The sequence below is a fragment of the Hemibagrus wyckioides genome, linkage group LG29 (assembly GCF_019097595.1).
Source record: "Hemibagrus wyckioides isolate EC202008001 linkage group LG29, SWU_Hwy_1.0, whole genome shotgun sequence".
Classification (NCBI taxonomy): Eukaryota; Metazoa; Chordata; class Actinopteri; order Siluriformes; family Bagridae; genus Hemibagrus; species Hemibagrus wyckioides.
Genome location: NC_080738.1, coordinates 5,074,837 through 5,082,825, shown reverse-complemented (window position 1 = coordinate 5,082,825; position 7,989 = coordinate 5,074,837).

Sequence of the window (7,989 nt, the reverse complement as noted above, 5' to 3'; positions counted from 1 at the left end):
TCCAAACCCACACGTGAATCTCACAGAGCTTCGTCTTTAAGGCTACACCAGATCTCCATTATTAACCTGCCATAGTAGTGAAGGGTGAAATATTTCAGCTCTGATATACACCAAGGTGAACAGAGGGATGACCATTGATTAAATGAAGGTCTGGATGGATGTGAGGTTATAAAGGGAGGAGTGGATGACGGATGAATCACGTCTGAGTGGCACGGGATTCGGACGGAGCTGACGGTGTCGGAGAAAAGAGTTTTATAGGGTGTGTAAAACGAGAGAAAGAGAGGGAGATCCAGTAAGAAAAAGAGATTTATACAGGGAGAATTAAAGATAGAGGGAGTGAGAGAGAGAGAGAGATTTGAAAAAAGATACAGTTAAAAGGTTGAAAGAGACACAGAGAAAGGAAGAGAGAGAAAGAGGATGTGACGGGGAAGAGAGAGAGAGAGAGAGAGAGAGAGAGAGAGAGAGAGAGAATGACAGATTGAGAGACAATGAAAGAGAGAGAGACAGAGAGAGAGAGAGGTGAAGAGAATGACAGATTGAGAGACAATGAGAGAGAGAGAGAGAGAGAGAGAGAGAGAGAGAGAGAGAAACAGATAGAGAGAGCATGACAGGGAGAGAGAGAGATACAGGTGGGAGAGAAAGAGAGACAGGTAGAGAAAAGAAGATAATGTCTTTAGTGTTAAGAACAGCTCTTTTGAATTCTGTTCATCTTTCTTTCTCTCTCTTTTCTTGTCAGTATCTAATTTCCTCTCCTTCCATACTCTCTCGTTGCTGCCATCCCTCCATCATCCTCGGATGAACTTCACTTGAACTGATAAAGTAACAGAACTCTACCCTGAACTCTTAATACTAACCGAGAGGGAACGGATGAAGGGAAGTCGCCGTGATCCGACGTCTCATTGGCTCCCCTTCAGGTCATATGCTAATTCGCCGTCTCTCGGCCAATGGGAAGTGTTGAGAACGGGGGAAAATTGAAATTCGGTGTTCAGTCAGTGTGAACGCCCTGCCACATGCTCTCAGCATTAAGCTGGCACTCGGCGTACTGCACGTTGTGGTCATTCAAGAATGAGTTATAAGATTATACAGCGAAAAAGACGCTTGGAGGACTTCTCTTCACTCAGCGTTACTGTCAGAGAGCCAAGCAGGAAGATCCAGAATGGTGCCAAAACATCAACGATCCACATTTTATTCACATAGCAACAATGTACACTCATCATGTACACTTACACTACAGTGGGTATGGGGGTAATATACACCGATCAGGCATAACATTCTGAGGTGAAGTGAATAAGACTGATGATCTCCTCATCATGGCACCTGTTAGTGGGTGGGATATATTAGGCAGCAAGTCAACATTTTGTCCTCAAAGTCGATGTGTTAGAAGCAGGAAAAATGGACAAGTGTAAGGATTTGAGCGAGTTTGACCAAAGGGCCGAATTGTGATGGCTAGACCACTGGATCAGAACATCTCCAAAACTGCAGCTCTTGTGGGGTGTTCCAGGTCTGCAGTGGTCAGTATCTATCAAAAGTGGTCCAAGGAAGGAACAGTGGTGAACTGGTGAAAGGGTCATGGGCGGTCAAGGTTCATTGATGCACGTGGGGAGCGAAGGCTGGCCCGTGTGATCCGATCCAACAGACGAGCTACTGTTGCTCAAATTGCTGAAGAAGTTAATGCTGGTTCTGATAGAAAGGGGTCAGAATACACAGTGCAGGACAGTTTGTTGTTGCATAGCTGCAGACCAGTCAGGGTGCCCATGCTGACCCCTGTGCACCACTGAAAGCACCAACAATGGGCACGTGATCATCAGAACTGGACCACGGAGCAATGGAAGAAGGTGGCCTGGTCTGATGAATCACGTTTTCTTTTACATCACGTGGATGGCCGGGTGTGTGTGATCCCTTAAAGGATCTGCGGATAACATCTTGGTGCCAGATCCCACAGCACACCTTCAGGGATCTAGTGGAGTCCATGCCTCCACTGGTCAGGGCTGTTTTGGCAGCAAAAGGAGGACCGACACAATCCTTCTGAATTTCTGATCCCTCGTTTATGGCGTGAAGCAAAACTAAAGCGTACACTTAATTACCGAAGCACCTATTAACCTCTCAAGCAAAACACACATGGTGGCTCTGTATCGCAGCAAAGAGTCCCATCTCTTAGATCAGAAGGGGCCAATTCAGACCTAAAAGCTGTTAAAGGAAGCTTGTTAGCCTAATGAGTTTTACGCTAGCCAACTCTGTTTGATGACGGATTCAAAGGCGGTTGTGAGCCGATCAATGGCGTCGTCGTAACCTCAAGGGCTTCGATAAAAAGGAGCGATTTACATAAACAGCTGCGGGAAAAATGGAAGGGAAAAAGAGAGAAAAGGGGGAAAACATTCAACATCTGCATTAGATCTTGATCAATGCTTAATATTAGAGATTTTTTGCCGTTCTTATTTATTCATGCAGCTAGCGTACGAGTGTCTGAGAGAGCAAAGTGTCAAAATATACAGTTTCCGTTCAAATATATTAGATATGGAGATACACAGGTATGTAGATAAAATAGGATAGACAGCAGGTGAGGTGTGTGTTCATGATTCTGGGCTTTCTCTAATCAGTAATTTTCTTTCATTCAACCTCGGATAGATGTTCTAGAAACAGAAAGATCCAAATGTGTGTGTGTGTGTGTGTGTGTGTGTCAGGGCATGAAAAAGAGATGAGACATGATTGGGTCAGAAAGGTGTGTTCTCAACATCACAAATCACTTTAGCAGAGTGCTACGTTTCACCCAATCTCTCTCACACACTTTTTTTTCCACCAGGAGTTTTTTCTCCTACTGTGTTTCCTGTTAGTTTCAAGAATAAAGTAAAAGTGCTTGTTAGAATATTAAGCCACGCCTATGAGGACGGTTCTCAGACATACAATCCGATCTGTTTCATAATTTACAAGCCTTGCACATTAAGATTGTGTTAACTTTTGTCTTTTTCTTAGCAGCGAATCAAAGAAACTTTCACATCTCAAGAAAGAAGTTATCATGTTGTCTGGAACTTGTATAATATGCGTTCGTTTGCAAATGTTGGACCATCAGAGATTTAGCTACCTTTAAATCTACCTTACCAAATTTAGGCTAACGTCAGCCATTGAGCTACCAGAGCCAAGGTCAGCCATTTAACTTGGGCAGAATTGTGCTAAAATCCCTGTATTCTTTGGGTCAGTATTGGGCCACTAGTGCTAATTGAATTTTAGTCACCTTTTATTGGGACGTCAACCATACACCAAGCAGGAATAACATTATGACCACCTGCCTAATATTGTGTTTGTCCCTCTTTTGCTGCCAAAACAGCCCTGAGCCTTGATAGATACTGACCACTGCAGACCGAAAACACCCTACAAGAGCTGTAAGAGTTCTGATCCGGTCGTCTATCCGTGATCACAATTTGTCCCTTCATCAAACTCGCTCAAATCTTTACGCTTGTCCATTTTTCCTGCTTCTAACACATCAACTTTGAGGACAAAATGTTGACTTGCTGCCTAATATATCCCACCCACTAACAGGTGCCATGATGAGGAGATCATCAGTCTTATTCACTTCACCTCTCACTGCTCACAATGTTATACCTGATCGGTGTATGTTTGGGTGCTAACGAGTAGATCCAATTCAATTTTGGGTCACTGTCGGGCCACTAACTTGTTAACATTGGGCCAACATCAACCATATGATTGGATGCTGTAATTGAGCCAATGTTGGGACACCAGACTTCACCTTTAAATCCACCTGGCTGATGTTGGGTCAACGTCAGCCATTCCACTGGGTCATCGATGTGCCAAAATCATGTATTGAGCCACAAAGTTGGCAGATCTCAGCCATCTTTAAACATCAGATCTCCCCATGTCAACTTTGGGCTAACATCAGCCATATGGATGGATGTCAACATTGGGCTACCAGAGCCAAGGTCAGACAACTGGGCTTTAACTGAGACAAAATTGTGCCGAAATCTCTTTATTCTTTGGGTCAGTATTGGGTCACTCAGGCTAATCAAATTTTAGTCACCTTTGGGTTTGGGTGCTAACAAGTTGTGCCAATAAAACTTTGGGTCACTGTTGATCACAACTTGTTAACATTGGGCCAACATTAACTATATGATTGAATGCTATAATTGGGCTGATGTTGGGACTTCACCTTTAAATCCAGCTGGCTGATGTTGGGCCAACGTCAGACATTCAACTGGGTCATCAATGTCCTTATATCATTTTGTCTGTTCTTTCAGCATCAGGCCACAGAGCTGGCAGATTTCAGCCATCTTGCCAACTTTGGGCCAATGTAAACATATCTATATGGTCAGTGTTGTGCCACCAGTGCAGACAGGCATCCAACTACCTTAAGATCCACCTTTCCCAACAAGGTTTCCTAGCTAATAAAGACTTTTTGTATTATGTGCCTTAATGATTTACAATTATTAGCATTGAATTAATAAATGTACAAAATATGGTAAATTAGCAGCAATGCTGATGTCAGGAACGCATTAAGGTCATTCTAATGATACAAAATTTATAATTGACTATAAAATGTGATTAGAAATGTTTTCATGTTTGAAGTGACTTTGTCAATGCTTTCCCTGATCTCCTGGAAATCTAAATGATGATGATGATCCAATTTCATTTTCCAAGATTTCCTTGAACTGATTGAGGTGTTCTCTGGAGTGATAAATCATGCTCCTGTCTGGCAATCCCATGGACGAGTCTGGGTTTGGCGGTTGCCAGGAGAACGGTACTTGTCTGACTGCATTGTGCCAAGTGTAAAGTTTGGTGGAGGGGGGATTATGGTGTGGGGTTGTTTTTCAGGAGCTGGGCTTGGCCCCTTAGTTCCAGTGAAAGGAACTCTGAATGCTTCAGCATACCAAGACATTTTGGACAATTCCATGCTCCCAACTTTGTGGGAACAGTTTGGAGCTGGCCCCTTCCTCTTCCAACATGACTGTGCACCAGTGCACAAAGCAAGGTCCATAAAGACATGGATGACAGAGTCTGGTGTGGAGGAACTGTCCTGACCTCAACCCCACAGAACACCTTTGGGATGAATTAGAGAGGAGACTCTGAGCCAGGCCTTCTCGTCCAACATCAGAGCCTCACAAATACGCTTCTAGAGGAATGGTCAAAAATTCCCATTAACACCCTCCAAAAGTTGAAGCTGTTATAGCTGTAAAGGGCGGAACAACTCCATATGAAACGCTACGGAATAGCAAAACCCATTAAACTGACTGAGTGTGTGTGTGTGTGTGTGTGTAGGTGGTTGGCTGGGATCAGGGGCAGGTAAAAAGCCCAGTCTTGTAGTAACAGAGAGGAATACGGTGTCCTTATATAATCTGAGATCATCTTTCTGTCTCCGCGACATATGAGCTCAGTACAACAGCCTTGGGTGGCGTTTTATTTAATTAGCATCTCTCATCTCTCTTCTCTTTCTGGCTAGATTTTTTCCATTTCGCAAAATATTAGACATAACTAGGCATACTATTGAGTGCAGTAGCGGATTGGGACACAGCCCGACCTGTCAGCATTTTTTATTTTCTTTGCCTCTTTAATCCTCTTTAACCGAAACCTGAGACAGGAAGCGTGGATAATTATCATACCGCCTTTATTTAAAAAAATAAATCCTTACTATTTAATACACTTGGCGAGAGTTTTATAGAAAAAATGTATAAAAAAAAAAAAAGTAAATATCTCGCGCCATACCGGGAGCTCGTGCTGTGTGCGCGCGCGCGCGCTTATCCCGACGTGGGGGATAGCCTATTAGCATATTAGCCACCGAAAGGAAAAGCAAATTTGACAAGCGATTAATGTGTAAAACGCGATTAAATCATGTATTTTATCACAATACTGTGAGAAATATAACATCAATCGATAAGAAGGAGCAATGTGAGCTAGCTAACAGTGCTAAAATGTTAGCTTGTGGCTATTCAAACACATCACAAAGCAAGAATAATGACCTATGGATGAATTGTCCCCTAAAAATTTATATACTTGTTGCATTATTGTTTCTGTAGCTGCTGCATTTGGGTTTGGGGACAGATTGCATAAGATGGACACTAGAGAATCCGTCCACACACACACACACACACACACACACTTCCTTGCCACTACCATCTCCAGAGCAGATGAGGGACATAGACATGTTTTTGCCTGAAAATGTCATCAACGCTAGATTTTTCTCCTAACCAGCCTGCGTCTCGAAATATCCCCAAGCATTGTCTAAAACTTCTCGTGAAGTGGTTTGTCTCTTCGACTCGGCAAGGCGTTCATGAATAAAACATGAATGTGAATTCATGCAGCAGTGTGTAGATTTGAGCAATATACCCTTTTTTCTTGGAGGGGAACAGTTATGTAAGAGAAATCGCTGGGTTTGTGTATCTGCAATGCAAAAAAATCTCAGTATGTCCTGATTGTGCCAGATAAAGGGGATTCTTGGGTCAAAGAAGGCAGGGCTGAAAGGTAAATACTGTTTCGAGATCAGTTTCTTTTCATCGTGAGCTGCACCTAGAGGAAAACCTTCTGATATCATGCATACCTTTCGCATCCTAGAAGCTTTCAAGGTTACATCCTTCACGTTTTGCTCCAAATGCAAATACGGCTAGAGCCTGGCCAGCTCCCGAGGTCCCTTTTGGACTCTGACCTAATTATGTCATGTGGCTCCTGTGTTGTTTTAAACATGGTCGAGCTTCGATTTTACAGTTTGAAGAACGTCTGTTTGAAATGAATTCGTGGTACGGAGCTGCGTCATAACAGATCACGATCACGGGTTTAGCCGCTTCCTGACCTGCTCGGACAACTTCGGGTCATTCGATTACGCTGTAAAGATTACGCGGCAAACGCATTCGACTGTCTGAGGGCAGTTTATGAGTCGGTCTGACCTAATTACACCACATCTTGTGGTTCGGAACATGATTAAAATAAGCCTCTGCTGGCTGGGATGGCCATCAGCTAATCAGGCGGAATAGAAACGCAACATACAGGCCACTTTTTCGGAGAGAATAACCTAGCATGCAGAGAAGGAGGCATCCGAGTACTTAATAATTCATCTGTAAAAAGCTTTTTGGAAAAAGAATAGCTGAGCAGACCGAGTTTATAAAAAATGTTCTCGTGTGTAAAGCTCGGAAACAGTGAGACCAAGGATGAAGCTCTGCCGAAGGTCTAGTGAGGCTTGTGGTGGCATCATGATGAGGCTCAGCGAGATAGATCATAGAATCCAGTAGGGCCTGTGGTGGTGCTGCATTGTGGGGCCCAATGAGGTCTAAGATGGAGCTGCAGTTTCATGCATCTGATAGAGCTGTGAAATGGACCAGAATAAAACCTGTTACACTATCAGACCTAATAAGGTCTTTGGTAAAGTTTTGAAGGCCTACGGTTGAGCCACACCATAGGATCCATTAGCCTGTAATGATCCCCCAATGAGGCATGTAGTTGTAGTGCACCATCTGCCCCTATAAGGCCTGTGATGGAGCTACAGTGCTGGGTTTAATGAGACCTATGCTGGAACCATACATGAGGCCCAGTGAGACCTGCTATGGAGATGCTCCCTGGAAGCTATTGAGACCTGTGCTGGAGTTGCACCACTAGACCCAGTGAGGCATGTGGTAGTGCTGCACCTTTAGGCATAGAGAGGCGGTGGAACTGCACATGCAGCCCAGTAAAACCTCCTCAATATGAGGAACCAGGAATTGCTTTTCAATGAGGTGTGTGTGTGGTGTAACTGCACCACGGATCCCAATGAGTCCTGTGATGCAGCTGCAGCACAGGACTCAACAAGACACATGGTGGAGCTGTACTGGGATCATTAAGGCTGATTAATAACACATTTATAAAGTGATGCTTATTAATATGCAGGAAAGATTTTCTCTTTGCCCAGCTGAACGAGTGGACAGTAAAACTGTAGAAACGTCCCCAGACATGGAATATCTCATGCTGGCCTCATGAGGTTAAAATGACCTGAATCTTAATGACCGCTTCAGCTGTAAC